The following is a 17,646-nucleotide window of genomic DNA, read 5'->3' as shown; positions in this document are numbered from 1 at the left end:
ATGAGCAGGCGCGATTGAACCTGGGACCTCTGGAGCTTAGTGCATGAGCCTCTATTGCATGAGCTAAAAACCAACTGGCTCTTCCCTGAAGCTATAGAGCAGACTCATTAACCTCTTTCTCTCACTCTCTAAGTGGTCTCGGTGCCACTAGAGGGGGCAGAATACCACACCCTGGAGGGCTGCCCCATATGGGAGGAAGGGGGACAAAATCCAACCTACACTCCAACCTAGAGGGGTGCTGCAACTCTGAACGGGGTTAATGTCCTTCTGTGCTTCTCCCTGAGGCTCTCTGGAGGATCCAATGATCCTACCTCAGCTCCAGTGTTTTTGTCCATACTTCCCTACTCAGAGCACAATGGAACTCAGTTGCCCAGCTCAACAGGAGTGAGGGGGCCCATCTGTGAAGTCAGCCTGCCATCCAGGGCTACGATGAGCCATCCAGCATTGCAAGGCTTCGTGCAGGAGTGCTGCAAAGAGGCCAAGGTCACGTGAGCTGACTTGTGATTGTAACACTCTCTCTAAATGAATTGCAGTTGTATGTCGCTGAATTGGATAAGTGTCCAGTTGGAATGGTCCCTTGATCCTAGTTATTTTGATTAAATATGTATCTGCCTAGATAACAACAAGGAAATGCATCGACACAGCCTGTCACCCCCAGGTCATTGGTTTGAATCCAGACTGCTGTGAACCCAGCCAAGGCTGGCTAGTGGCTCTTCGATGCTCTGTGTAACAATTATTTGGTGGTCCCAGTCCAGATCCTAGGAAACAGATGCGCACACATCACAAAACCACCGTCGTGACTGTCACGACTAAGCCACCTCAGTGACCAGCTTAGCAGAGGTGCCAAAAGTTTGAAATGTGCTGTGGACACTAAATTGTCTTCCCACTTCTCCCCACTCCACACCAGGAATAAAGCACATGGGCAGGACAGCATGGGAGAAGCTTGCATTGTTTCTGGCTATGCCGTACCTAGGATCTGGATAAATAGACAGGGCCATTCTCCAGATGGATCAATCTGGCACCTTTAGTAAACACTAAATATTGGAGGCAAAAAAATGCATGCCCACAATATTGCACTGCTGAAGTGTTAGGAAATCTCAAGGCAGATTTTCAAGAGAGTTCAGCTCCCATTGAAGCATCAACATCAGAGGCGAGACATTCAGAATTGCAGAGGATGTTGCGTACATACTGGGGGGGGGGGGCTGAGCTCTTTTGCAGATCTGTCACTGCTTGTGGGTGATGAATGCAGCCGGATGAAAATTTTCCATCAAAGCTTTTTCTGCCTCCCCCACTCCCACAATTATTTTTGTTTTTCCTAAATGAAAATTTTCACGGAAAATTTTTGTTTCATTTCAAATTTTCCAATTTTTTTAATGAAAAATCTTTTGTACATTCATTTATTTTACCAAAAACATAAGGAAATTTTGAAGGAAAAAATAGATATTTTTTCTGAATCTCCCAGGAAAAACAATTGGCATTTTTTTGACCAGGTGTAGTACTGAACACTTTAAAATGGGTCCTTATAAAAGCTGACCCTTTAAACGTAGATACTTTGATAGTCAAGCCCCATTTCTTTCTAGTCTGCTCTCTCTCCGATCTGGCCTTGGACTCAACCTGCGGCTCAGGAATTGAGCTGCTGCAGAGGTCGGTGGTGCAAATTTCACACCCCTCCCCCCCGCCCCACTCTTCATAGGCTTTGATGGACTTAAGCAGTGGTGCATATTGTGTGTGGAGGTAGAAGATCGTAATGCAAATTACAGAGCTAACCTATTGCGTGAAATTGGTCACATTTCATATTAAATGTATGTAATGCATAGTTGATACTGGGTTAGTAAGTGATTAATATATATGACAAGCGTGAGTTGTATATGTTATGCGGGGTAATAATCATGTCAGATGCAGGTGTTATAGATGGTTGCAGACTCATTACAACCAACCTGTTGGACTCTGTAGCAACTGATTAACTGCGTATTAAATAACAATAATACCTGGCTTTTATACAGCATTTTCGTCAGCAGATCTCAAAGTGCTTCATAAGCTTTCATGTACTTAGCCGACCTTGAGGAGGGAAGTGCCATTTTACAGATGAGGAACCGAGGCACAGAGGGGTTAAGTGACTTGCCCAAGGTCACACAGGAAGTCTGGGGAAGGGTGAAGGAATACAGGCTGGGTCTTCAAAATCCTAGGCTAGTGGCGTAAGCACTGGACCATCATTCCTATTAATCGGTTATTAACCCTTTATAAATTATTTACAAATGTGCCCTTCATAAAAAGGGAAACCATTTAGTTAGTCTGAGCTTAGATGAAACTGAATGAGAACAGAGAAATAAAATGAAAAGGAGGACTTGTATCACCTTAGAGACTAACCAATTTATTTGAGCATAAGCTTTCGTGAGCTACAGCTCACTTCATCGCATGCATACTGTGGAAAGTATAGAAGATCTTTTTATACACACAAAGCATGAAAAAATCGGTGTTTACCACTACAAAAGGTTTTCTCTCCCCACACCCCACTCTCCTGCTGGTAATAGCTTATCTAAAGTGATCACTCTCCTTACAATGTGTATGATAATCAAGGTGGGCCATTTCCAGCACAAATCCAGGGTTTAACAAATAAAATGTTCTTGGAGCTGCAGTGAGAGTACCAGTAAAATGCTTCCTTAGCAGGAAAAAAGCATGACCATGACACTCAGCCAATCAAACACAAGTAAGGAGTATTAAATTGTCATGATCAAAATCTCATTGGCTTCTCAAGGGATGAAGGCAGGACCCTGTCATCTTGCCGCCTCTGGATGAAATTGTCTCCTGTGCAGAGGTCCAAAGCAAAGCTTTTTTATACCTCTTAAGCCTGGTTTTGAGGGCTTAAGTGCCTCAGTGGCCTTGTACTGTCCCCCTGCATAGGGGTGGATTCTCACCCACTCTTACAAATTAACCCTTTCATGGATGTCACACCGTGGTGAAGTATTTACCAAGCTTCTGGCCAGCGAGTTGCTGCGGTGGTCATTATTATGCCACCATCCCCATTCCCTAAAATAAAAATGGTTCCTATTCGAGGAGAAATCAGCCAGAAAAGGAGTGTGAAACTGCTCCCTCTGTGGCTTGTCAAATGGGCTGAGTTACAACATTATAAACATGTTCAGTAAATCTTGTCTTGATTTAAAAATTGACATGGCTGGCATTCCCAAATGCCAGCACTTACATTTTTCTCCTTGGAAACATAAATGGCCATACATTAATGCACTAACCTAATATTGCCAAGCTTAGACATTTCCTCCTTTAATAACATTAGGAATAAAGACGAGTGACTTTTTAGCCTGTTGAATTGTTCCAAGGATGAAATGAATTGTAGGGCTTGAAATTTATTAACAATTGCCAGGTTTGAATTATTTTTATAGAGCTTGAGGCCCAATTAACTAACTCAAGGCTGATCTTCAATATAAATGATAACCTGCAACACAATTACTGTGCATGGGAGGAATGGAAAGTGGGTAAATGGCATATTATGTCTCGGCATCATTTTGAATTTAAAGGGTGAGATTTAATTTAAGAGAGGGAGGAGGGGTGTTTCATGAGCAGAAATGTTTTTTTCTTAATACTTTTTTCAAATTGAGTGCCCCCCCCCTTTTTAAAAAAATGACTGTGATAAACAACAGGTGGCTTCCACAATAGTTTGTAACCAAATTGAGTTTTAACGTCTTTTGGTGATTAGGGGGTCAGATCCTCAGCTGGTGTAAATTGGAAAGCTTCTCTGAAGTTCAATCTTTTAAGTTTGCTTAGAAGCCTGGGTCTCAGAAGACGAGGTTTCAATTGCCTGCTCTGCCACAGACTTCCTGTGTGACTTTGGTCATGTCACTAAGGGCTTGCCTACATGAGCATTTAGTTCCAGGCAAGCTGGGATGTGAACCTAGTCCTCTGCATGATGATTGTCTACATGGCCCTTGCTGATATGCATTAATAGTTCCTTCGAGAGCTCTGAAACTGGATTTGATCAGAGCACATTAACAGCTTGTTCATGTGAATCAGCAGGGTCCATGTGGACTGGTGGAGCGTGCCAGGGTAGTGCGGGGAAGGCATACACCCTCAGCTCAAGTGAACTAACTGTTTGTGCTTCAGTCCCCCGTGTGAACAATGGCTCTTTCCTGCCGAAAAGGGGTCATTGCATACATCCAAGCTTGTGAGGGTCTCATGTCATGGGGGTAAATAAATGCCTAAGATTATCTATTTGATAGCTGAAGCCTCAGAATTTAGCCAAATAAAAATACACCCTGGTACATAACTCGTGCCCAAATGACCCTTTGGGGGAATCCATTCCTTTAAATCCTCTCTGTTTTAATTTTTTGCAGCTACAGTGAAACCTGTCTTTATACCCTCCCAAGTGATTGCCAAAAAACAGCTGCTTGACAGAGGTGGAAACATACATACATCAGAATATCACTCAAGAATTTGATACTTTGGAATAGTTTTGAGACCGGAGCTAATTTAACGAGGGTGGCTTCTTGTGCAGGTTTCAGTATAATTCCTTCGGCTTTTGAATATCTCAGCTGCTTGTTTCCAGGCACAGTTTGGGTTTACCTGATTGGCTGAAGTTTTTAGAAAGGCATCAGAAGCATCTGTACTTGTGTGGGTTGCAATTTTCCAACCCATCCCTCTCACGTTTCTGCTGATTTCATCAAGTCAATCTCAAGCCAGCGACACTCTCCTGGTTGACACTTCTGAGTGGATAACATTCCTCAGAAATTTTACAGGGGAAAGGAGTGGGAAGGAGTAGGGAACAGAGCCCAGAGCGCCTCATAAACAAGATGAGTATCAGTCTAAAAATAAGTCTGATACCTAAATATCAGGTGATGGGCACATTCTAAATTCTGGCCAAGTTTTCTCTTATTTTTTTTATGAAATCGGAGCCTGAAGGTAGGCTCCTGCGCCCACATTTAAGCAAAGAGAGCCATTTTAAAATCAGGCAACTGTCTGCTTAAAATGTTGGCTGCAGTATCAAAATGAAGGAAAGAAGCAGAGATGGTTATTTCAAGGGACATCCATTCTTTTAGTCCCTTTTGTATTCTTAATAGCATTGTAATGCTTTAAGAAGAAATATATATAATGGGGAACAAAGGTTTAGTTTCACGCTGACTTCATTTCTAGTCAGGTCTTTTTATCATGCCTGTCACCGTGATGTCTGACCCCCACAAAGGCAAGATTGCAACAGGAGCTCAGGAGAGCAGCTTGGCAGATGGTTGCAAGTATTTTTGTTAGTTTCTTTTCCTGTAAAAATTGTTAAAGAAAACCAGGTTTTTCAATTTTGTCAAACATTTTCTGTGAACATTTTGGGGTTGTGTTGAAAGAGTGAAACCAAACTGAAACTTGGTTTTTGGCTAACAAAAAGGTTTCCTTCTAAAAGTGGAAATAAATCAGGGGTTGGTTGGTTGTTTTTATGTGTGGAGAGGGTGTTTTAGAAACACCTGAATATTTTTGTCCAAAGCAATTTGTTGTGGTGAAAATGTTTTGTTCTGACAAAAATCTATTTGTCAATGAAGAACTTTAGTTGGAAAAAAATGACCATCTCTGGTGCTGATTCATAGTTAACTAAAGGCAGATGGGTGCCTTTAGACCTTCCTTTCTAATGGATGAATGTGCATTTTTGCTACACCACACCAGCAGAGATTTTTTTTAAAACTGTCTCCTGCCCAAAGGGCTGATAAGCTGATTCAGACTGTCTGAACTGGGTTCACATGATTGTCACTTAGATTTGACTTGGCTGAGTTCTGGTGGCACAAACTAAATGTATGAAGGTTATACATTTGATACAGTATCTGAAGAACTTGGATTTTCATGTGTTAGGAAGAGAAATAGTGAGAAATTGAGGTGCTCATAATGAGATTCCAGAGAGCTCTGGCAAATGCAACTGAAAAAGAGGTTATGTAGCTTGGGTATATTTTGAGGATATTCTTTCAAGCGATACAGTATTTTTAGAGGCTGTGGGTGTATTCCAAGGAGGCTGCATTGACTCATAATCACATTGATATTGTTGTGTGGGGGGAGGGATGGGGGATTGGTTAATCGCCCCTGTCCCGATTCAGTAAAGAAAAAGTGCCTCTTTATCCCCCATTATGTAGTTTTCAGTCAGAAAGATAGAGGAAGACATTGAGGGTCATAGTTTCAATAGGATCCAGTAAGATTGATGAAGGTTTTTTTTTTAATTAAATGTTTTGTGCGTCTAAAAATACTGGTTCATCTAAACCAAAACAGGTTCAGATCTGATTAATCTCCTGACACAAAAAACATGGGCGGGGGGGGGGGGAAGGTTCCAAATTGTGAAAACACTGAATTTTGACTTTTTAAAATGAAAAATTCATTTTTTTTCTGATTTGAAGCAACCTTTTGATTAAAAAATTTAAGCTAGTTAGACTGGGGGTGTTGAAATCAAAAGAATTTGACCCAAACTGAAAAAAATCTTTTTTTTGGTTTGTGGATATTTTTGAGATTTCTACTCTTCTTCCTAATTGGGGATGGGGGTGGAAATGGACTTTAGAAAATATTCCGGGGTTGTGAAAACCCATTTCCCACCCAACTCTTCCCAGCAGTGTCCACAGTAAGGACTGGAATTTCAGAAGAGTTCAGTTCCCATTGAGAGGCATCTAAGTAACAGCCAGATTTTGAAAGATGCTCAGAACCCAGATCATCGGAAAATGTTGCCACGCACTTTGACGTCTAAATGGTTTATTAGCCCTTTTGAAAATACAACCCCAAGTAGGGGTCATCTGAATGTTTGAAAACATGACCCTGAGCACTTTTGAAAATCCGGTTACGAGGGTTCAGTTAAGATCCCTCACACGCGCTCTCTCTTACTTTCATACTGCCCCAGCCCATAGTATCCTGTTGCATTTTGTGTACAGTCAGGCCTTCAGAAGCTTGACCATATATTTTTTTTTGTACCTAGGCAATATTTTTCACTGCCCTTGAGGTGGAGAGGAATATGCAGAAATATTAATAAAACAAAAAGACCTTGTCTAGTTTCTGGGGCACAGATGCCATCAAACAAACTCATACCGATATCCAGAGGAGGAGGGAGAGGAGGTCTGCAAACCCTTTTTATAAAAGATAAAATCATCGTTCCAAAATGAGTCTCTAGTTTGGTGTTCACAGACAGTAGATCCTAAATGACAAAGCAATGCAAGAACTGACGAGAGTAGCTTTTTTTTTTTTTTTTTTAAACCGGAAAAATGTGACAGACTAGACAATGTGCCAGCTCAAATGTTTTAACTGACACGATTTTTAAATACAATTATGCCCTTAGCGTGGACAAGGAGAGTAATGTTCGCTGGTCTTGGTTAACCCAAGGTAGAACAGGGGCTTATTGTGACCAGCTGATAGCAACAGGTAGTCATGCTGAAAACCTGTCTACACGAGGTGCTAATATTTTTAACATTGTTTTATCTGTAATGCATCAGTTAATACATTTTTAACATGACTTGTTTTCCCGTAGTAGATATGGCCAATAAGGATGACACCCAACCAAAGGCCCAACCAGGGTGTCAGAGCAATTGTATCACCCAGTGGTTCATAATGTCTGAATCTGTTGTCCTTTATGGCATGTTTCTAAGACGAGCTCTATTCATATGCTTTTATAGCCTGATCTAATGTCCACTGAAGTAAGTGGGAGTATTTTCACTGATATCACTGACTTCTGGATCAGACCATCTGTGCTCAGGGGTTGATGTGAGGATGGAAGTGTGTGCATGTGTGTGTGTGTGTGGTGAAATTTGGTTAAGGGGTGAGGATAAGCTGCTAGATTTGTGTCACGGTGGATTATGTTTTTGTAGCTACACTTGGGCTTCTTAAATGCTGTGTTAAAAGCAGCTAGAGCTGAGGTTAGGCATTTATAATTAATCAAATGAATTTATAAATTAAAAAAAAAACAACAAATGCCTAAAGAGGTAAGCAAAGTTTCAATTAAAAGCTGCAAATAAAAATATAAATAACAATAAAAATGAATTTTGGTGAATGTGACATTAACAGTGAAAGTTTTGGTTTGAAATAGGCTCAGAAGCAGCTAGAAACAAGGACCTTCCCTAATGGTTTGACCGAGGGTGGAGCATTCAGGCACTAAAGGCTTAAGTGTTGCGTTCCTCTCCTCATCCAAATGTCAATTTAAATACCGCTTCCTCCATGCCACCCGCGCCTGGTACTAGTATGATGACCACCCATCTTATCCAGCACATGTGGGACTGAACTAGGGACCTCCTGAGGTACAAGCACGAGCTGCTATGTGAGTTAAAGAGCCAAGACTCAGGAGCAGGAGGAAGCTGTAACAGATTCATATCCTCTCAATGGGCATAATGTGGGGGGGGGAGCTGTAACACATCCTCACAGGTGGGTTACAGTAGCTCCAGACAATAAAGCAGACATGAAACATATGATGGTGTTTGAGTCTGATCCTGTGCCCCTTGAAGACAATGGCATAGCTCTTACTGATTGAATGGTGCAGGGTTAGGCACTTAGGTCATACCTGTGCGTATGGTCCTTTCTGAGTTGTTATTCAGATTATACCACTCTGTGAAAATATCAAGTCGTGGGCTTGAGCCACAAAGTTCTGATCTAAACCAAACTTTTCCAAAGTCTGAAGGGTGCTCATATTTGGTGTTCGAGGGCATTCTATTATAGAAATAGGGTGCATGGTGCACATGACGGTCATAAATAGCTTCACCTCAGTCCCCGGAAAAATCATGGAGCACAGGTCCTCAAGGAATCAATTCTGAAGCACTTAGAGGAGAGGGAAGTGATCAGGAACAGTCAGCATGGATTCACCAAGGGCAAGTCATGCCTGACTAATCTAATTGCCTTCTATGATGAGATAACTGGCTCTGTGGATAAAGGGAAAGCGGTGGACGTGTTGTTCCTTGACTTTAGCAAAGCTTTTGACACTGTCTCCCACAGTATTCTTGTCAGCAAGTTAAAGAAGTATGGGCTGGATGAATGGACTATAAGGTGGGTAGAAAGTTGGCTAGATTATCGGGCTCAATGGGTAGTGATCAATGGCTCCATGTCTAGTTGGCAGCCGGCATCAAGCGGAGAGCCCCAAGGGTCGGTCCTGGGGCCGGTTTTGTTCAATATCTTCATAAATGATCTGGAGGATGGTGTGGATTGCACCCTCAGCAAGTTTGCAGACGACACTAAACTGGGAGGAGAGGTAGATACGCTGGAGGGTAGGGATAGGATACAGAGGGACCTAGACAAATTAGAGGATTGGGCCAAAAGAAATCTGATGAGGTTCAACAAGGACAAGTGCAGAGTCCTGCACTTAGGACGGAAGAATCCAATGCATCGCTACAGACTAGGGACCGAATGGCTCGGCAGCAGTTCTGTGGAAAAGGACCTAGGGGTTACAGTGGACGAGAAGCTGGATATGAGTCAACAGTGTGCCCTTGTTGCCAAGAAGGCCAATGGCATTTTGGGATGTATAAGTAGGGGCATTGCCAGCAGATGGAGGGACATGATCGTTCCCCTCTATTCGACATTGGTGAGGCCTCATCTGGAGTACTGTGTCCAGTTTCGGGCCCCACACTACAAGAAGGATGTGGAAAAATTGGAGAGAGTCCAGCGGAGGGCAACAAAAATGATTAAGCTGTTAAACATTGAGGGAAATTAACCATTGGAACAATTTAACTAAGGATGTGGTGGATTTTCCATCATTTGCCATCATTAAATCAAGACTGCATGTCTTTTTAAGACACCCAATAACTCAAATGGAAGTTATGGGCTCAATGCAGAGATTTCTGGTGAGGTACTTTGGCATCTGTAATGCATGAGATCAGAGTAGAGGATTGTCTTGGCCATTTCTGGGCTTAAAATCTATGAATCTATTAAATGAATCAGACAAGGATCTGGCCAAGGCCTTCAAAGTTAGTCTTTATATGTTCTGTATGTGCACATGAAATTACTTATGTGAATGTAAAGACTGGTATACAGCCAGTTAATCTGGATATTTATTTGAGCCGGTTGAAATTTTTTGAATTTAGAATTTTTGATGAGATATGAAAATGAAGGGGGGAAAAACGGGAATAGGTTTTTTTTATTTTTTTCCCCCCTCCACTTGTCAACCAATAAATGGTTGCGATTTTCAAAAGCATGGAAGAGAGTGAGATTCACAACCCCTGCTGCACGTCAGTGGAAATCAGATGCCAACTGTGCTTAAGTGCTTTGAAAAAAATCTCACCTGATGGAGGTATTTGAAATGTTTTGAATTTCCAAAAATCAGAACAAAAAAATCCAAAGCATTTTGATTCAGACATTTTCCCAACCAACTCTTTCTCCCTTGTCTGGGTATTTTTAAAATCTGAATTCCATGAATTTTGCCAAATATAAACAGTGTCGCCAGCACTCAACATTTAATTTGGGGTCTGAAAATATCTAGGGTGAAATCCTGGCCTCACTGAAGCCAGTGGGAAATTTTCCATTAAATGTATGTGGTCATGATTTTTGCCCTTTGTATTTTCTTTAGAGCCCCAGCTGCTGGTGTCTGTGTGGCAATCTCAGCTTTATTATTTTTTTAAGAATAAATTCCTAGCTTTGTGGTTGTGGAGAAAAGCTTGAAGAGGTGACTCAAGTGCACCTCAAAGGCTCAGAACCAGAAGGCAAATACAAGGAACCCAAAATGTATTATTTTTCTTTTCAGTCTGGTGATTCTGAAACCAATCTCATGATTCTATTAATTTTTTTTTTTTTTTTGTGAGGCCTGACTTGTGAGTTTTGAACACTGGGTATTGGCAATACTGTGTAAATGTTCTGTCTTTTGTAAAAGAGGTCAGGAAGAGATAGAAGGCCCAGATACTTCATAGGCTTACTTATCTTTTGCTATTTACAATGTTGTAGCTGTGTTGGTCCCAAGATATGAGTCACAAGGTGGGTAAGGTAATATATTTTATTGGACTATCTTCAGAAGAGCTCTTTTTAGCTCAAAAGCTTGCCTATTTCACTGGTCCAATAAGAGAGATTACCTTACCCACTTTGTCACTCTCATATCTCTTGCTATCTCAGGGGGAGTTATTTTCATCAGGCTCAATAAAAGCGAAGCAGGGAAGGATAGAATGGTGAAGGGATTGAAGCTGACTGAGTAAAAGAAAAAGACATTTGAGGGATATGGAGGTGTGTGGAGATGACATGATCCGAAAGATGAGCAGAGAACATGTGTTCTGAACATGTGAACATGAGCAGAGAAGCTGTGTTCTGAACGGACGGGGCAGGAATGGTAAGAGTGTCAGAGAAGAAGCGCTCACAATAGTCGGGTTTCAGAGTAACAGCTGTGTTAGTCTGTATTCGCAAAAAGAAAAGGAGGACTTGTGGCACCTTAGAGACTAACCAATTTATTTGAGCATGAGCTTTCGTGAGCTACAGCTCACTTCATCGGATGCATACTGTGGAAATTGCAGAATACATTATTATATACACAGACACCATGAAACAATACCTCCTCCCACCCCACTCTCCTGCTGGTAATAGCTTATCTAAAGTGATCATCAAGATGGGCCATTTCCAGCACAAATCCAGGTTTTCTCACCCTCCGCCCCCCCACAGACAAACATTGGTCAAACTGGACAGTCTCTACGTAAAAGAATAAATGGACACAAATCAGATGTCAAGAATTATAACATTCATAAGCCAGTCGGAGAACACTTCAATCTCTCTGGTCACGCAATCAGAGACATGAAGGTCGCTATCTTACAACAAAAAAACTTCAAATCTAGAGTCCAGCGAGAAACTGCTGAATTGGAATTCATTTGCAAATTGGATACTATTAATTTAGGCTTAAATAGAGACTGGGAGTGGCTAAGTCATTATGCAAGGTAGCCTATTTCCCCTTGTTTTTTCCTACCTCCCCCCCCCCCGGCCTTCTGGTTAAACTTGGATTTATGCTGGAAGTGGCCCACCTTGATTGTCATGCACATTGTGGGGAGAGTGGTCAGTTTGGATAGGCTATTACGAGCAGGAGAGTGAGTTTGTGTGTGTGGGTTTTGGGGGGCGGGGGGTGAGAAAACCTGGATTTGTGCTGGAAATGGCCCACCTTGATTTTCATGCACGTTGTAAGGAGAGTGGTCACTTTGGATAGGCTATTACCAGCAGGAGAGTGAGTTTGTGTATGTATGGGGGGTGGGGGGGGTGAGAAAACCTGGATTTGTGCTGGAAATGGCCCACCTTGATTTTCATGCACGTTGTAAGGAGAGTTTGTGTGTGTGGTTTTTGGAGGGGGGTGAGGGGGTGAGAGAACCTGGATTCCTGCAGGAAATGGCCCACCTTGATTATCATACACATTGTGAAGAGAGTGCTCACTTTGGATGGGCTATTACCAGCAAGAGAGTGAGTTTGTCTGTGGGGGGGCGGAGGGTGAGAAAACCTGGATTTGTGCTGGAAATGGCCCATCTTGATGATCACTTTAGATAAGCTATTACCAGCAGGAGAGTGGGGTGGGAGGAGGTATTGTTTCATGGTGTCTGTGTATATAATAATGTATTCTGCAATTTCCACAGTATGCATCCGATGAAGTGAGCTGTAGCTCATGAAAGCTCATGCTCAAATAAATTGGTTAGTCTCTAAGGTGCCACAAGTCCTCCTTTTCTTTTCACAATAGTCAGATCACACGGATCTGACTAAGGCTAGGTCATAGAATCGTAGAATATCAGGGTTGGAAGGGACCTGAGGAGGTCATCTAGTCCAACCCCCCGCTCAAAGCGGGACCAATCCCCAACTAAATCATCGCAGCCAGGGCTTTGTCAAGCCTGACGTTAAAAAACTTCAAAGGAAGGAGATTCCACCACCTCCCTAGGTAACGCATTCCAGTGCTTCACCATCCTCCTAGTGAAAAATTTTTTCCTAATATCCAACCTAAACCTCCCCCACTGCAACTTGAGACCATTACTCCTTGTTCTGTCATCAGCTACCACTAAGAACAATCTAGATCCATCCTCTTTGGAACCCCCTTTCAGGTAGTTGAAAGCAGCTCTCAAATCCCCCCTCATTCTTCTCTTCCGCAGACTAACCAATCCCATTTCTCTCAGTCTCTCCTCATAAGTCATGTGTTCCAGTCCCCTAATCATTTTTGTTGCCCTCCGCTGGACATTTTCCAATACACTACACTACAGCTGGCATTGAGACTCTGAGATCGATCCACGGGTGGTTGATTTAGTGGGTCTAGTGAAAATCCGCCAAATCGATAGCAGATCACTCTCCAGTTGACCTCTGTACTCTACCCCCCACAAAAAGAGGAAGGTAAGTCAATGGGAAAGTTTCTCCCGTTGACCCCCCGCGGTGTAGACCCGTATGGTAACTCGACCTAAGGTACCTCAACTCCAGCTACGTTGTTCACGTAACTGGAGTTGTGTAGCGAAGGTCGACTTACCACAGTAGCGTAGATATAGCCTATGTCCTGGTCTGCACTAAAAAATAAGGTTGACCAGCTATGTTGCTCAGGGGTGTGAAAAATCCACTGCAGGGCGTGTCTACGCTGAAGTACGATGGTGCCCCTGTAGTGGTTTAAGTGTAGACAAAGCCACAGTGTGAGTTGACACTTTTTGGGTAAAGTAATTGGATGTGTACCTAGAACAAGTCAGGAATATTTTTCCAAAACCGGTTTGGTTTTGTTTTTGTTTATTGGCTGACTCGAAAAAGTGTTGGTACAAGGGGGAAAGGCTTTGAAATTGTCAAATCGTGCTGTTTCAACATGTTCTAAAGGAAAAGTTCTCTTTCTGGTCCAAAATGACTTTTTGTTTTGAAATATAACTTCATTTATGCTAAAAAGAAATTAAAACCAAAACATAAAAAATGTCAAAATCTCAATGAAATGTTTCAGTCAACCCAAACAGAACTGTTTTTTGATTTGTTTGTTTGCAAACATTTTTGAGATTTTAGCTTTTTGTTTCAATTCATGGTGGCAAACTTATTCAGAAATCTCAACAATTCTTGTGGGACAGGAAAACCATTTTTCTGTCCAGATCTAATTTTATCCTTGATGTCACTGCGAAGTTCCAAGTTGCTGACAGTTGCAATATAGTGATAGGTGTGGTGGTGTTGGTAGATTTGTGATGAAATTTCTCTCTCCTCCTAGGCATGTTGTAAGGGTTATTAGTGTCTGTACAGCACTTTGAAGATGTAATGTGCCATGTAAGTGCAATATATTGTTTATTCTCTATTGTTTATTATTATCATTTCTTTATGAAATGAGATACAAACCATTAAGTTTAAAGGCTCAAGGCCAAACCTCCATGTGCCCTGACAGAATGACAAAAAACCCTAATCACAGCTATTATATTGATCAAAAGCTTAACTAAACAAATACAGAGTCATCAGTCTGGATGATAAAGAGTAGATTTCAGTGTTAACAGGCTCATTGGTTATTAGTATTGATAATTTCTGCAGATTTCTGATAGCGGCAGGCAAGAAACCTTGCCATTTGGATTGGGATCAGCTGAGTACCTAAAACTTTATGTAAACTCTCTACCTCTTCAGTTTACTTAAATAGAATGGGAATAAAAACAGGCATTTTGATCTTTCTCATACAACTTGCTTCCTTTGGGGCTGGGCTTTAGGTCTAGTCAAAAATTGGGGTTCTGACTCAATTAAAATTTTTATGGGAAGAGTCTGCTTTCCTTGACATTTTTGGATATGATTTTTTTCTCTTGGTCAGAAAACTGAAAATATTTAGTTTAGGCCAAAAATATTTTGTTTGTCAACTGAAAACTCTTTTGGTTTTGGCTGAATTCCCAAAGTTTTCGAGTTGGGGTTTTTCAAAGGAAATCTAAAATGTAAACAAAATTATTTTCATTTTTGTGGAAGTTTTCAGCGGGGAAAAAAAATTCCAACCACCTCTATTGCGATATAGAATGTGTGACAGCTTCTGCGAGTTTGGCTTCTGGTCTCATATGAAAGCGAGAAAAACAGACATCAAGAAAAATGAAAACTATGGGGAAAGTTTCGTAGGCTTTTTAGATTCTCCTCTCTATTCTCCCTTCTCTCCCCTTCCCCCCCCCCAAAAAAAAATTAGATTGAGTTTTTGACAAACTGTTCAATAGAGTTTTCTTAGATAATTGTATGTACTAAACCCCAGTGCCCAAGACTGTGGCCTCGTCTATATTAGAAATTTTTATCATGCTTAAAAATGACCTTTAACAATGAAGTTAGCTAACATGATGCTGACCATGACTTAGTTGTGTGTGTAGACATGGACAAATTGTCTCTAGCATCATGTCACCTGTTATGGTTAAACCATTAATCCAGTAGGGTGGGTCCCAGCATCAGATTAGCTTACTTGATTGATAAAAATCAAACATGGTAACATTTGCTAATGCAGATTCATCTAAGGTCAGAGCCTGAAAGGAGATTTGTAAATCGCCTCATGTCTTTATTCCAGGCCAGAATTAAAACCTGGATCAAAACTCCCCTGAACTTTGAGATGTTGGGTCTGGATCAGAAATTTATTTGCGCCTATCTCTAATTCTTACTGGAGCTGTTTCCCCATCCCTAGTTACTGAGGGCCAAATCTTGACATCTTTAATTAGGCATAGATCCTGCACTTGACTTCGTGTGAAGTGGGGAGATGGGGTAGGAGGAGGGAGGCACCCCCCTTGACTTCATCTGGAGTTGATTGCAGGATCGGAACCTCAGTTTTTACTCAGGCAAAATTGCCATTGGAGCCAGTAGTCAAACTGGAATAAAGAGCTCAGGGTTTGAAAGATACCTGAATTTTATTATTGTTAATAGTAGTGGAATTGCTAATGGCAGCATCCAGAGCCTCCAGGGAAGATCAGGGCTCCATTGTACTGGGTGCTGTATAGACACGTAGGCCAGTATTTTCAGAAGACTTCAGTATCTACAATTGAGGACAGATTTTTTTCTAAAGAGCTTGCTTCCCTTTCAGGCTCATATATAAGTGGCCAGATTTTTCAGAAAGGTCTGCAGGTTGGGTGCTGAGCTCTTTTGAAAATCTGTCTGCAAGTGGTCACAATGGGGGATACCGGGCCCTGAGCACTTGTGAAAATCTGTGTTTTAGGTAGGTTTCTAAATAGGAGCTGAGTTCCTTTGAAAATCTGACTCATAGCACCAGTTTGTCTGTTACAGGCTGACGCTGGTCCTTAAGAGGGAAGAGGCCAGCGCACCTGCGACTGTTCAGTTGACCTGAGGCGGGGGAGAGATAGCTCAGTGGTTTGAGCATTGGCCTGCTAAACCCAGGGTTGTGAGTTCAATCCTTAAGGGGGCCATTTAGGGATCTGGGGCAAAAATTGGGGATTGGTCCTGCTTTGAGCAGGGGTTTGGACTAGATGACCTCCTGAGGTCCCTTCCGACTCCAACTCTGATATTCTGTGACCTCCAGTTAGGCTTAAGTGAAGGCACTTGGTGGGCCTGGGAAGGGAAAGAGCCTGACGACCGAGTGGGTCAGTCCAGGAGGTTGGCAGGGGAGAGATGTGGGAGATCAGGAGATTGAAGGGAAGTCTCTGGGGAAAGCTGGAGAGAGCAGGAAGAGAGAGGAATTATCAGGAAGCAGGTGGATGGCGAGGCTGCTGGCCTTCCTCAGCCAGAGAGCCCGTGCCAGGAGGTTGGAAAGGTCTGGGGGCTAGGAAGCCAGTGGACGGCTAGCCTGCTGACCTTCCTGAGCCAAAGAACCCAAAACAAGAGGGTTGGTGCTGGAGGGCTAGGACTCCCAGGCAGGGAGTAACACTAAGGGAATCGCCCTCACAGCCGTCCTGAGTGGGGAGGGGCTGCAGAAACCTGAGCCCAGAACAAGGGGTTGATCCTGGAGGGGATTCCCTGAGCAGGGGTAGGACTCACAGGCAGGGAGGTCTGAGGCAGTGGAACGCTATGAGGTGTTTTGTCATGGGAGACCCGACTTGGGGCTGCTGCTGCTGGGGAAGAGTCATGAGAAAGAAGCGAACCTGAGAGCTCTCAGGAGATAGCCTGGAAAGTGGAGGCCTAGAACAAGGGCAGAGCCTGGGAAGAGACTGGAGACGCACTTTCAGGAGGATGAGCTGGAAATAACGACCCAGGAGGGGGCGTGGAAAACTGCTGTGGACATGTCGTATTTTGGGAGGGATGGTTTTATCAGGAGGGTTCTGTGGACTACTGAACATGTACAGCAAGACATTATGTCCAGAGACGGGCTTTGTATCAGACACTGAGAAACTGTGATCCTTCCATGCGCAGAAGAAAGGGGAAACGGAAGCAGTCACCCTCGTGCTGTGGCACAGGGGGGGCACCCTATGACTCTGTCCCTCCCCTTACATGGAAGGTGTATGAGGCCCTAAGTAGACATGGTACACAAAGGGTGGGAGGGGAAACATAGTCACAGAAGTGATGTGCCCAAGGGCACACAGCAGGTCAGTGGCAGAGTTGAGAGTAGGAACCAGGTCTCCTGAGTCCTGGTCCAGTGCCCTATCTGCTGCACCACACTTCTTTTGAATCTGAAAAAGGTATGGGGACAGGGGATAAAGTATAAATAACTATGCATCTCCATCCCTGCACTGGATATTGAACTTTGTATTTTTCTGACAAAAAGCAATTAACCTAGTTAAGGGGTGGGGGGAACATATTTTCAATATATTTGCATTGTAATGTGGCACTTTGAATTAAATTCCCTTTATGTGGATGATTGATTTGTATATTTCACAG

At 42.6% G+C, this 17,646-nt stretch overlaps 1 protein-coding gene across 3 annotated transcripts in view; it reads left to right on the top strand.

Moving 5' to 3' along the window:
• The window catches only part of LRRTM4 (leucine rich repeat transmembrane neuronal 4), a 977,774-nt gene that overhangs the window by 563,562 nt on the left and 396,566 nt on the right, over positions 1-17,646 (top strand). The gene's annotated exons all lie outside the window — the stretch shown is intronic.

This window comes from Natator depressus, chromosome 26 (genome assembly GCF_965152275.1).
Source record: "Natator depressus isolate rNatDep1 chromosome 26, rNatDep2.hap1, whole genome shotgun sequence".
In the NCBI taxonomy this organism is placed as follows: domain Eukaryota; kingdom Metazoa; phylum Chordata; order Testudines; family Cheloniidae; genus Natator; species Natator depressus.
This window is presented reverse-complemented; position numbering and strand designations above follow the sequence as displayed.